A 14,985-nucleotide genomic window follows, 5' to 3' on the forward strand; every position below is an offset into this window, starting at 1 on the left:
AGGGGTTAAACGCGCTGGGCCGTTCCTGCTGAGGCAGCGCTCTGTAAAGTGCAAGGTTTCATTGTACCAGATACAGAATGAAACTCCTGCACATTAGTCACGGTAGTAACAGCAAAGATTCCTCACTGTGCTTAACTCCTTCTGCACCGCAGCCCAACTACAGCCAGATACAGGCAAGGATGCAACAGTTACCATGCACGTACTGTAACTCAACATACACATCAAATGTGCATGAGGCTGAAAGCAAGGGCCGCTGGGCCGATGGAACACGGGATCAGATTCATCAGCTCATCAAGGAGGAGTCACGAAGTGACTTCTGAGTGGCCTTTTCTCTTTCTCTCCTCTCTTTGTTTCTCTTCTTCCTCAGTCGTCTTCTCCATGGTGTTGAGCAACCCTCCCACGGCGGGCCAGGGCCGGGCTACAGTATACACTACACTCTCTCTCTGTGGCCTGGGAGGAGCTGAGGAGGTGGTGAAGGTAAACAGACCCTTACCCCAGTTAGTTAGAGTTACTGTATGCATCATCATCATCATCATCATCAGAGAGCGAGAGAGAGCCTCAGTCAACTCCACCACAAGACACAGAGTGGCGCAATGACAGACAGACTAGCAACGTCGACAAACTCATAACACAGAGACACAATTGCCATTGTGAAGAAAGGTGATTTAGGTTCCTTATTCAACACAATTACACCCGCTCACAGAGTTTCTGTGATCTCAGTAGTCCAAACAATCTTCCTGGATTTGTGTACTCAAAAAAAACAAGCAATATTTACAGTGTGAAACGAAGATAGTGCTTATTACTGTACTCTTGCTGCAGTCTTGTTTCTGACTCATAACCCCCAAAAAGCAACAGGCTTTGACTGGATAGCGTCCTACTCAGAAGACCAAGATGGCTTCTGTCCTCTCCACATCTACTTTCCTTCATCCACACTGATCTGTAACAACTAGACAAGTGAAAGAGAATACCCTTGAACACACACACACACACACACACACACACACACACACACAAACTCTTTCATAACCTCGGTGTTGTGTAGACATCTGCGTTGGCTCAGAGTCTCTCTCCAGACCATTTGTTCGGTGCAACAAAAAAAAAACGCAATTTGATCCTAATTAGATCAAAATGTACACTGTAGCATGAAATACGTGGTGATCAGTACAGAGGACCAGAGACTTGTGCTGTTTGTTTTCATTAGGCCACGTCTCATAGAACAATACACTGACATTTCTATTCTAACTAAACAATAAACCCAGCTGAGACTCCACATGTTGTTTCTGGCCATACGCTAAAGAATAACAAAACAACAATTAGAAACTGGCCGATTTGAGCCCTGAATACGGATTGGCTGACAGCCATGGTATATTAGACCGTATACCACGGGTATAACAAAACATTTATTTTTACTGCTCTAATTACGTTGGTAACCAGTTTATAATAGCACTAAGGAACATCGGGGGTTTGTGGTATATGGTCAATATACCACGGCTAATATACGTTGCATCGTTGCGTTGCGTCGTGCCTAAGAACAGCCCTTAACCGTGGTATATTGGCAATATACCACGCCCCCTCGGGCCTCTCTCATTACAAGTCCACTTACTATCAACAGCACTATCAGCACCAGGTATTAATACGAACATGTGACAGGGACTAGTGAGGGAGGTATACCGAGAGACTCACACCATGCATTCACCATCTATTTCCACACACTAGGGAAGAGACAGAGGACCTCTTACAGAACCAGGTTTGTCACACTGAAACACACACAGTGACAGTACACAGAGGTGTGTGGGGGATTGGCAGAGGACGGGGGTGGGGTGGGGTGTGAGGGGAGCCCTTACCCCGGGCTTGTCACAGAGATGCAGGCTGTTGAAGGAGTCTACTGCGAACACCTCCCCATCCGGAGACCAGGACATGGAGGTCACAGGGTAGTCATGTGACGAGGACGTGTAGAGCAGACGACCATAGCTGTTCCACACCTGAGAGAGAGAGAAGGAGGGAGATGACGGAAGGAGGGGGAGCGAGCGAGAGAGAGGTGGGAGAAGGAACAGGGTCAATTACACAGTGTTGTGACTGTGTGATGCACACATTATAACATAGACAATCATTTTTGGATCACGGGACACACTTGACCTTGTATTTACAGTCCTCTCCACTTGACAGTATCAGGTCATTCACAGAGTTCCAGTCCGTCTTCAGAATGGTCCCATCATGGGACTTCCACTGGGGAGAGGAATGGATTGAGGGAGCGAGGAACAAGGGAGAGAGGAGAGAGCAGAGAGAGAGCAGATGTTTATGCAAGAGCAGGGATATTCTCCAAACACAACCAATACAATCAGGATCGCACCTCAGTTAACCAGTCCCAGGCTCTGTCCCACACCTGAGAGACAGAGGGAGGGAAAGAAAGAGAGAGAGGGGGGAAGGGGGGGGTAGATGGGGAGAAGGGGAGAGAGGTTGAATGAGAGAGGGGGGAAGGGGGGGTAGATGGGGAGAAGGGGGGGGGGGGGGGGGTAGATGGGGAGAAGGGGATAGAGGTTGAATGAGAAAGGGGGGCCCAGGTCCATATCAATATACTACCCGCTGGGCTGCAGGCTAATATGACTCTGAGTTTTTTTGTTGTCAAGGACAAGCCGGAGAAGACTGCAGGGAGAGTTCACACACAGGAGACATGATAAAGCAAATACAGGGGAGAGGAGAGGGTTCTTATCAGAAGGAGCATAGAGGACAAGAAGAGAGAGAGCTAGAGCTGAAGGTCGAGCGAGGTGCTCTCTCTGACAGCCTCCCAGTCTGCTCTGTGTTAATGTAATAGCGTGGACTTGGCTCTAATTGGAAACAGGGCAGAGCCTTCACAGGTCGCCACGGGGACGAGATCACACACACGACCCCGTCAGAGACCCCATTACATCTCTGTAATACACACACACTAACTAACTCACACACCCCAGCGTTCGCCAAGTGACTTACTGACACATCTTGATGTGCTGCTTATTGTTCAGCATACTGAATGGGACTGGGGAAAATCTTCAGAATAGTTTCCCCTTCAAAAATTCAGGAAAGGTTGGACAGTCACACACGTCAATGCTCATGAGATGTATCGACCAACAGATAACCAGAGGCATGTGCCATAAAAGGAGGACAAGAGGAGTCAACTCAGTCATTATCTTCTTTCTCCTCCTACCATGTGAAGGTTATCACTACAACTCCTGATCTTCACCCCCCCCCCCCCCCCTGCCTCCCCAAACCCCTCTCCCTCCCACGGGTCTGTCTCTCCCAGAGGGAGCAGGGGGGTGAGGTGAGGGGGTTATAGGAGTTGGGGGATGGGGGGATTGCAGGGGTCACAGAGTTGTGCAGGGGGCTTCTCCATACACAGCCAGCTGTTGCTCTGCTCAGGGGGGGTGAAGGGGTGGTGAGGTGAGAGGGGTGAAGGGGAGAACACTAAACCCTCTGGTGTTTACTCAGGGTCCCAGGCACAATTCAGTGCCAAAAAGAACAATAAACAAATGTACATGAACAAGGAAAATACTCACTGTAGTGCGAGGTCTTCAATCCCCACACACACAGTCACACTTACAGTACCTGTTGGACCTTGGCGCCGGGTTGCAGGGGCCTGATTATCAGCAGTCTGCCTGACGTGTACAGGATCCTATCAGAGTCCGGGCTCCAGGCCACCGAGTATACAGGAGACCCTGAGAGAGAGGCACACACACACACACACACACACACACACACACACACACACACACACACACACACACACACACACACACACACACACGGATAGGTGAGGAATCACACTGCTGAGCAATGTTCATGTGATTAAACAATAACTTTTATAATAGTATTTTCATAACACAACCATTAAAAATTATGAAAACTGAAACTTGTTTAAGGCCATTTCACAGTTGCATCTCCTCCTCAAACAGCGTGACATATAATAAAGTCATTCTGTCAGTAGAAGATCCACTAGTTACTTGACTCTGGTTTCATGAAAGCATTGACTAGCTATCACACAGAGTTTGCCTCGAGGCAGTCCTTATCAAATAGGGAGAAGTGCTTGGTATGCCTTACAAACACAGAGACGGAGACACTGCAGTAGCTGGAGGAGATTGCATTTCTAATTTCTACACCACAGCAGTGTCATACTTACTCTGAGGGTTCACTTCGTACAGCCTGTAGGAATGGGATTTAGTATGTAAAGCTTGCTTCAATCCTGCAGACCTGGCTATGTGTCACAGCAAGACAGCTGAGCATTAAGAGAAACCTGCCTAAAACGTGTGTGTGTGTGTGTGTGTGTGTGTGTGTGTGTGAGGGAGAGAGAGGCAGGCTGACATTTAACCCTGCTCCAGGTGCTTGCGGTTTCTCACAAATGCTAAGAGGTCACATGATTGCGGGCTGACAATGAGAGACGGCTGAGACGAGTTCTCTCTGCCCCCCCCCCCCCCTCTCATCCCTCTCTCTTTCTCCCCCTCTCCCACATAAATGGGACACGGTTACATCATCGCACTCAAGACTCACAACAATGGCCCCCAGCTGTACCTGTGACTCCTGCAGTGTGTGTGTGTGTGTGTGTGTGTGTGTGTGTGTGTGTGTGTGTGTGTGTGTGTGTGTGTGTGTGTGTGTGTGTGTCTGCATAAGGGGGAGCAACACCTGCACAGAATGCATCTGCAGTGTGGATGCACCTGTTAGGAGACACCACCAGTTCCTCCATGCGCTCTACAAATCTGTACGTGCAGCAGCGGCTGTGCAGCTCACTCCCTCTCAAGCCTGTCCAGTCAATGCCATGGTTCACAATCACAACAGCACAGACGGACACATTAAACAGAGGACTGAGGGAGAAATAGAGCCCGTTCATTTGGCAGAATGCATCCACTCCACATCAACGCAGAAATGTTGAGAACACTGAAGATATTTCAAATGGCAGAATGAATCAATTAATAAGAGACCCATCTGTATGTGAGTACTGGATAGAGAGATTTATCATTAAGAGTCTTTTTTATAGATTTTAATAAAACTCCACTCCAATAAACCTTTAAAACTTTATGATGCTTTTAATAAAAATGGAACTGGAGGATTGGCTGCAATTTCAACTGTATCCAGCAGCATTACACCCTAATAGTCCAACACACACACACACACCTCTCCCTCTGCCAGATTGTCATCTTAAATCATCTGGCTGGACTAAATCACTGTTAACACAAAGGCCATCTTTCAGATCATCGCACCGGCCTAGTTTACAGCAGTTTCAAATACACACAGACACACACTGTACGCACACACACAAATCCCGACTGTGGAAGTACATTTGAAAGTCAAAAAATTGTAAGAACATGAGGCATATCCTGGAGTGCTTCAACCTGTATTAGTCTATCTATATGTACGGTGACGACATTATCTAGGTTACTATATAACCTCTGTTCTCAGAGCTGTCTAATGGCAGCGCATCATGCTCCACTTGGGGTCAACCAAAAGCTCAGTTTAAGCAGAGAAACTTTCGTGTCATGGCACAGAGGGAAGGGCTCCCTGAATACACATGAACAGTATTGTACCCCTCTGTGACAAGCCTTTTCCCTTTTCATCAGATCCCTTTCTCTCTCTCTCTCTCATCCAGTGAGGTGCCCTCAAAAGCAGAAGAGGCCTTAATGAACACTGCGGTCTGTGTGTGAGAATATAATTGGAGGCTGTGTTGCCTTATGTTTACAAAATGTCCACCAGTGCAGTCTATCTCTCTGTAACTCACGTGGCTGTGTTCATGGGTTTGACCTCATTACAACTGTCCCAGGCCTGGCCCAAGCCACAGCAGCAGCAGGTCCTCTGACTGGGCACACCAGAGTGTGAGAGAACTACCGACGGCTTGAGAAAGCACCAGGGTGACACACTCAGCCCCTATGATTAATAGCATGCATCCTCATTCACACATGGATAGTGAAATAACATCCTAGTTCCAAATTGAGATTTCAAAATTAGTTCAATGATTCATTCAATAAGTACAGTGATTAATTCAGTGAAAGCCAATATCAATATACACGTTGTGTGTAAAAGCACATTCAGTACTTGGACTGGTTCTGTTAGAGAGTAACAGAACCACCTGTAGGTGACTTTACAGACAGGGACATGGCTGATCTGAGTTCAGCAATGGTACAGTACAAGACCTGACATGTTAGTGTTAACCACACAGCACCAGCAGGCGTCCACATGCTTCCCATCCAAAACAGTTTGTGCATATATTATGATGACATTTTGGGATGTTTAAGTTCGATTTGGTCTTCAGCAAGGGTTTTGTCGACTGTTCGTGCACACAACATTTTTTCCTTGATGCAAACCGAAGTAGGTAGACGAAGTCTATGCCCTGTTGATTGGTCAACAGTAGGGATTCTTCAATTAAGTATTTGTTGTCATTTGTTTTCATGCAAATCTTTTCACTTGAGAAATACTGCACCAAACATCTTAGTTAGATGTAAAATTGCACGACTAAAATGTCCTTGGAATATACGTCAAAATAATTACAGATTTCTTGAGTTATCGTGGGATTAATTCTGACTATTTTGAGGAAGCGTATACTGGCTATGGCATATGAAGAAGGACAAACAGAACTATTGCCGCAAAGGTATTTTAAGGGAGTATGCGAGCACAGTTGTTCAGTTCGACTAGGCGCCAGCTGAACCGAAGCATGCTGACAACACCGGGCTGGAAGATTAGCATACACACACACACACACACACACACACACACACACACACGCTCACATACACCTCTTCACACAGAGAGAGTGCAATGCTGGCTCTACACTGTGGAGCAACTGCACCACAAAAACTACAGGGCCCCATTCTGACAAAACAGGAAATTGTTAAAAGGGACAATATTGGTGGCTGCATTTGTTTCAAAACAAAGTGTGGCTATGCACTATGAGTGCTGCACTCCAAATTTGTTTTTAAATACAGTCATTTCTGAGCTGAGTGTTTGAAAGGATAGTTTGCAACTTTTTTTCCTAGTAATCTTACCTGGCCAAGGTGGACCTCAGCATGCCACTCTTAGACCAGATCTTGACGTGCCCGTCCTCCCCAGCTGAGGAAACAACATCAACAATCTGAGTTACAACCTGCGGCAGTTATAACAAACGTGTTACTGAGCAGCGTATTACATTCTCTTGTGTGTGTTTATTACCCTGTGTCCCCCTCACCTGTGATGAGAGCGGTCCCGTCGTAGTTCCATCTCCTGGCTAACACAGCTCCTTTGTGGGCCTCCACACTCTTCTCAATACGGCCCATCTTAGAGGCCAGGTGGAGCTTACCTACAGACGGACAACAGAACCGACAGGTAGAAGACAGGTACAGTCCATTAGATATGAAGGAAATATACTGTCTAAACGGTCTCTCCATTTCTAAATCTCACTTGAGAGGCAACAAACAGTCAAAAGGCATGATAAAAGCATATGGCATGATGTGAGGAGAGTTAATAAATACAAAAGACCAGGAATATAGGCACTCGGCCTCACACATAAACAAACTGAGATAAACATACAGAATTGTAACCCATAGAGTCAGGTTCCAATACATAATGCCTTTTGTTCCACTGTCCTGGTTGGTAGCTACCTCCCAAAGACACGTTTTTTTTTACACAAGACGGAAGAATGAAAGCAAAGTCTCTCTGCTGCTTAAATGAAACAGTTTCCTATCTGCTAGAGACGGGGAGCGATCAGGCATGGAGACAGTTATCAAAGACACTAGCCTACCATATACTTTGTGGCGGTGAGTATTAAAAAATACAGAGTGTTCTATGTAATTTCTGGTTGCCTAAAACTGCAAATCAGCATGATGCTTCTCTCTCCAGTTTCTATATTTGGATGTCCTAACAAATGTGAATGTCGCCGACCCAGAAAAACAGGTAGTGTGTATACGACCACGCTGTATTAAAAGGACGCTTAGAATTAAAATAGCCTTTTAAAAATGTCAATTCTATTAAAGACCCGACTGTTAAACACCACATTGAAACTGCTCACAGAATTTGCTCTGTCTGTCAGTACTACGAACCAAAACCATTTTTGACATATCGCCTCAGACAGAGGCCCACGCACCAAATGAGGTTGGAGAAAGCCACAAAAGTTACTATAGATTTTCCCCACCCACCAAAGCTATACATCTGTGGTTTCTATTTAACCATTTCATAGCAATGTGAAGTTTCACTGACATTAAAAACAGAAACCAGAAAAATGTGCCGTTACAAGCTGCAGTGGAGCATTTTGCCAATCCACCCCAACATGTTGAGGTTGCTGTGCATTAGGATATAGGACTATTACACCAAAAACATATACACTGACTCTCCATAGAGGAGACCAATGACTTGCCCTAAAAAGTAGTCGATTGTGACAATATTACCTATATGATGACTATAATCATTCTGTACCAGAAAGACAGATGCAAACATTTTCATGACTACATGGTCTGCCAGGGAAAATTGTTGCTTCAGTTTGTGGGTGTGTTTATGCAACCCTACACTGCCATTATCATTGTGACCACACGTCGCCTGCCATCTCCGCACATCTCCACTCTGTGTGTTTAGAGCTGATGTAGACAGAGCCCTCTGCAAGGAATCAGGTTTGAGGACTTAGCGAGGTAACTTTTGTCATCTCTGAGTTCAACTTGGGATAACCGGTACCACGAAGGTGGCTCACCATTTAGCCAGGTACATTTCTATGACAATGAATCCTTCAGAACTAACCTGATCCGAGCAGGCTAACTCAGGGCTAACTCCATTTATCCTGAATGAAGTGTCTGAGCCATGAGTTGAGGACCAATGAAATCAGATACCATCCCTCTCGCAAAGATTGTGTCATCATCCTCTTCATCTGAGGAAGACGGCAGATCAAATATTTTATTCAAATGGTTTTTTGCGTGTAAAAAAGTTATGTTAAAATATATATCGCATTACACATTTAGTAGACAGCATTTGCTTTCCAAACTGTACATTTTTCTCGTGATTGAAAGAAGGCAAACCGACAGCCGCAACCAACCATAGACATACAGTATAATGCATAGATGGCAGTTCCCATTCAAGTCAAGACAGGCAGCCATTGTTAGTGTACCCATGAGTTTAACAGTCAAATTGCCAGGGTTAGAGACTCCCAAACCCTTCTATGGATTATAAATACAGTGCCTTCAGAAAGTATTCAGACCCCTTTACTTTTTCCACATTTTGTTACGTTACAGCCTTATTCTAAAATGGATTAAATAAAACTACTTCCTCATCAATCTATACACAATACCCAATAATGACAAAGCGAAAACACGTTTTTAGAAATGTTTGCAAATGTATTAAAAACAAAAAACAGAAATACCTTACATACGTAAGTATTCAGGCCCTTTGCTATGAGTTTCGAAATTGAGCTCAGGTGCATCCTGTTTCCAGTGATCATCCTTGAGATGTTTCTACAACTTGATTTAGTCCACCTGTGGTAAATTCAATTGATTGGATATGATTTGGAAAGGCACACATCTGTCTATATAAGGTTTCACAGTTGACAGTGCATGTCAGAGCAAGAACCGAGCAATGAGGTCGAAGGAATTGTCCGTAGAGCTCCGAGACAGGATTGTGTCGAGGCACAGATCTGGGGACTCTTCCTAGAGCTGGTCGCCACGCCAAACTGAGCAATCGGGGGAGAAGGGCCTTGTGAGTGAGGTGACCAAGAAGCCGATGGTCACTCTGACAGAGCTCTAGAGTTCCTCTGTGGAGATGGGAGAACCTTCCAGAAGGTCAACCATCTCTGCAGCACTCCACCAATCAGGCCTTTATGGTAGAGTGGCCAGACGGAACCTGCTCCTCAGTAAAAGGCACATGACAGCCCACTTGTAGTTTGCCAAAAGGCACCTAAAGACTCTGACCATGAGAAACAAGATTCTCTGGTCTGATAAAACCAAGACAACTCTTTGGCCTGAATGCCAAGCTTTACTGGCACCATCCTTACGGTGAAACATGTTGGTGGCAGCATTATGCTGTGGGGGGGATGTTTTTCAGCGGCAGGGACTGGGAGACTAGTCAGGATCGAGGCAAAGATAAACGGAGCAAAGTACAGAGAGACCCTTGATGAAAACCTGCTCCAGAGTGCTCAGGACCTCAGATTGGGACGAAGGTTCACCAACAAACGACCCTAGGCTCACAGCCAAGACAAATCAGGAGTGGCTTCGGTACAAGTCTCTGAATGTCCTTGAGTGGCCCAGCCAGAGCCTGGACTTGAACCCGATCGAACATCTCTGGAGAGACCTGAAAATAGCTGTGCAGCAACGCTCCCCATCCAACCTGACAGAGCTTGAGAGGATATGCAGAGAAGAATGAGAGAAACTCCCCGAATACAGGTGTGCCAAGCTTATAGCATCATACCCAATAAGACTCAAGGCTGTAATCGCTGCCAAAGGTGCTTCAGCAAAGTACTGAGTAAAGGGTCTGAATACTTATGTACAGTCGTGGCCAAATGTTTTGAGAATGACACAAATATTAATTTTCACAAAGTTTGCTGCTTCAGTGTGTTTAGATATTTTTGTCAGATGTTACTATGGAATACTGAGGTGTAATTACAAGCATTTCATAAGTGTCAATGGCTTTTATTGACAATTACATGAAGTTGATGCAAAGAGTCAATATTTGCAGTGTTTTTTCTTTTCCTCTGCAATCCGCCCTGGCATGCTGTCAATTAACTTCTGGCAGCCCATTCTTGCATAATCAATGCTTGGAGTTTGTCAGAATTTGTGGGGTTTTGTTTGTCCACCCGCCTCTTGAGGATTGACCACAAGTTCTCAATGGGATTTTCCTGGCCATGGACCTAAAATATCGATGTTTTATTCTCTGAGCCACTTAGTTACCACTTTTGCCTTATGGCAAGGTGCTCCATCATGCTGGAAAAGGCATTGTTCGTCACCAAACTGTTCCTGGATGGTTGGGAAAAATTGCTCTCGGAGGATGTGTTGGTACCATTCTTTATTCGTGGCTGTGTTCTTAAGCAAAATTGTGAGTGAGCCCACTCCCTTGGCTGAGAAGCAACCCCACACATGAATGGTCTCAGGATGCTTTACTGTTGGCATGACACAGGGCTGATGGTAGCGCTCACCTTGTCTTCTCCGGACAAGCTTTTTTCCGGATGTCCCAAACAATCGGAAAGGGGATTCATCAGAGAAAATGACTTTACCCCAGTCCTCAGCAGTCCAATCCCTGTACCTTTTGCAGAATATCAGTCTGTCCCTGATGTTTTTCCTGGAGAGAAGTGGCTTCTTTGCTGCCCTTCTTGACACCAGGCCATCCTTCAAAAGTCTTCGCCTCACTGTGCATGCAGATGCACTCACACCTGCCTGCTGCCATTCCTGAGCAAGCTCTGTATTGGTGGTGCCCCGATCCCGCAGCTGAATCAACTTTAGGAGACGATCTTGGCGCTTGCTGGACTTCTTCACAACAATTGAACCGCTCTCCCTGAAGTTCTTGATGACCCGATAAATGGTTGATTTAGGTGCAATCTTACTGACAGCAATATCCTTGCCTGTGAAGCCCTTTTTGTGCAAAGCAATGATGACGGCACATGTTTCCTTGCAGGTAACCATGGTTGACAGAGGAAGAACTGATTCCAAGCACCACCCTCCTTTTGAAGCTTCCAGTCTGTTATTCGAACTCAATCAGCATGACAGAGTGATCTCCAGCCTTGTCCTCGTCAACACTCACACCTGTGTTAACGAGAGAATCACTGACATGATATCAGCTGGTCCTTTTGTGGCAGGGCTGAAATGCAGTGGAAATGTTTTCTTGGGATTCAGTTCATTTGCATGGCAAATAGGGACTTTGCAATTAATTACAATTCATCTGATCACTCTTCATAACATTCTGGAGTATATGCAAATTGCCATCATACAAACTGAGGCAGCAGACTTTGTGAAAATTAATATTTGTGTCATTCTCAAAACTTTTGGCCATGACTGTAAATATAATATTTCAGTTTTAAATGTAATAAATGAGCAAACACCAAATCCGACATTAACTACTAAAATGGCACTACTAAAAAGCTATTTCACACCATAGCCTGCTGAATTTTCAAAATATATTTTCTTTCATTTTGATTTCGACACAAATTTAAATGTGTCACTGACTCGCCCATGGATTGATGTTTCAACATTGTTTCAAAGAGCTTGACGTTTGAGTAACCACGTGCGACATACCTGTTCCGAGTCAGCGGCAGGCGGATGAGCAATATCCACAATATCCACCTTCATAGTACGGCTGAAGCCTGACCTGGAATGTGCAGCTAACTGAAGATGGCTAGCTTTATAAAAGCCTGAGTAGATCTAACTTGCTTCGTAGTATACCACTTAACACCTGGACACACAAAGAGCTTGTCAACCAGAGACATTTCACACAAACCATGCAGTTATGTACCTTGGGACTCATATCCTCTTTCACCTACCTAATTAAATATCAATTTGTCTTGTTGAATAATGTGAGAAAGTATCAGTTTTAAAATTCAACATATATTTTCTATGTTAACGGTGCCATAAACATGTTTCAGATAGCACTTTTTGGTTATCAAAATCTCTTACGAGAAAATCATTATTGGTAACTTGCCGTCAGTACTGGTGAGCACAAAGATCTCGGCCTGGGCCTGCTTCTTGCCTCCCACCGTCTTGGGGAACCAGTGCAGGTCAATGGGGAAGAGGTCCTCCTGCACCTTCACCACCAGGCTGATCTCACTGGTCAGCAGGTTCTATCTTTGGATCTGGTGGTCCTCACTGCAGGAGTACAACTCGTCTGCAGTGGTCCAGCCCACACAGCTCACAAGCTCTTTGTGTGTCCAGGTGTTAAGGAGGACAATGGTAATGTGGAAATAGATCAGTGGTTGCTGCAACATATCTCATCTTAATTACTTGAACCAGGTGTGTTGGCGTTAATCTGGTACAAACGTTTTCACACCCTGTAGACTAACTCTTCGGGTCCAGGGTTGGTGGCCGCAGTAGACTCAAACACAGTGGTTGCTTTCAGCCGAATTAATGAATACAGATCCTGTATTCACCTTTCTTTGTATTGAGGTAGGTGAGATCCACACACAGATGTGATCACAAATAGCACATAGAAAATCTTTTCATCTCCATATTGGTTACAAAAAGCATGCCTTTAGTAAAAAGGTTCCAGTCAGACTTGGGTTCAAACACTATTTGAAATCTATACTTTATCTGTGCTTGATTGAGCTTAGTGGGCTTAATGAACCATTAGAATAGTCCCAAAACTGCAAACCTGGGGCAGGGTAGAGCAAACACTAAAAATATTTGAACGCTTTCAAATAGTATTTGAACCCAGGTCTGGTGGTGCAAGGTGTACTGCAATGTGTACTGAATATCATGGCTCAGGCGGCCCTAGCTTTGGTCCATGGAGTACTAAGCCCCTGGACCAGAAGTTGTGATTGCTGACTGTCCATATTTTTTCAACAGAAAATACCAACAATCAAGTCAAAGCACTGTTGTAGTATCTTTCAATCATTCACACAATTGAAAAGGATATGTTATGGTTCCTTGAGTAATGATGTCTTTAATCTCATTGTGGTGGCTAATGTGAAAGAAGTATTCAGAAAATAGGTACTTGAAAACCCTTCTGTTTACAGTGAGTACCATCGATCATTCAAATTGGACATAATAGTGACTGTAGCTACAAAACAGACTATTAGCTTGTTATACAATTAGCAAAGAAAGTAGCAAAATAGCTAGCTATTCATAGCTAACGATACTTAGTTTGCAAGTATCACTTGCTGATCATGGTCTGGTCAAAAATAAAACTTTGTTGTCTAGCTAGCTAAGTTAAGCCTGCATATAGCTGGCAATAACATTAGTGTATAGCAAATAATAAGTAGCGGATAGTTAGCTGCTACGCTAGCTACAGTACCTATCTAGACAAACAAGCGTTCGTCGTTGCTACGGGACATACATTGTAGCTAACGCGTGGTGAGTCTTCTTCACTGTTGTCACACTTGCTAGCAGACAACTAAGCATGTCCAGTTGCTCCACCGTTAATAGTTAATGTATATAAGGTGATATATATTCCTCAACAATTATACTTATCGACAAAACCAGACAAATAGACGGATCGCTATACAAGCTAGATCTGTTCTGGAACGTACCCAGAGATACTCCTTTTCCAATATCGCTGACGTACCTCGACTTTGTGAATAACTATCGCGAGAGTTCCTTGTCAACAAACTTGGAAAGAGAACCTGTTAAAAAATATATATATATATATAAAAAAAAAAAAGATATATATATATATATATATATATATATATATATATATATATATATATATATATATATATATATATAGGACAAAACACACATCCTGACAAGGGAAAACACAACACTACATAAAGAGACCTAAAGACAACAACATAGCAGCACAAAACAGGGTACAAACATTATTGGGCACAGACAACAATTTTGAATGCTTATTAGGAAGGGAAAATGGTCCAATTCACGCACTTATCCCTACTGGCTCTGATCTGGCAGACTCAGTAAACACAAATGCTTCGTTTGTAAATTATATCTAGGTGTTGGAGTGTCCCCCTGGCTATCAATAAATAAAAAAACTAGAAAATGGTGCTGTCTGGTTTGCTTAATATAAGGAATTTGACATTATTTATACTTTTACATGTACTTTTGATACTTAAGTATATTTAGACTTTTACTCAATCAGTATTTTACTGGATGACTTTTACTTTAGTCATTTTCTACTGAGGTATGTTTACTTTTACTCAAATATGAAAATTGGGTACTTTTTCCACCATTGGGTATAATCAACTTGAGACTTAACTCTTACGCATTCTCTCTAGAAAATAATGTAACTCTATGGAAGGCTAGTGCCACTCCACTAGTGCGTCGTGGCACACACCTTCCACCTAGAGCATTATTTTCCATGGAACACACAGCCCGTAGTTGATTATCCCTTACATATTTTCGACTATTCAATCAATAC

At 44.0% G+C, this 14,985-nt stretch overlaps 1 pseudogene; it reads right to left on the minus strand.

Annotated features, from left to right (window-relative positions):
* The window catches only part of LOC139382249 (intraflagellar transport protein 80 homolog), a 66,276-nt pseudogene extending 52,155 nt beyond the window's left edge, over positions 1-14,121 (minus strand).
* Between the last annotated feature and the right edge of the window lie 864 nt (positions 14,122-14,985).

This window comes from Oncorhynchus clarkii, chromosome 24 (genome assembly GCF_045791955.1).
Source record: "Oncorhynchus clarkii lewisi isolate Uvic-CL-2024 chromosome 24, UVic_Ocla_1.0, whole genome shotgun sequence".
Lineage (NCBI taxonomy): Eukaryota > Metazoa > Chordata > Actinopteri > Salmoniformes > Salmonidae > Oncorhynchus > Oncorhynchus clarkii.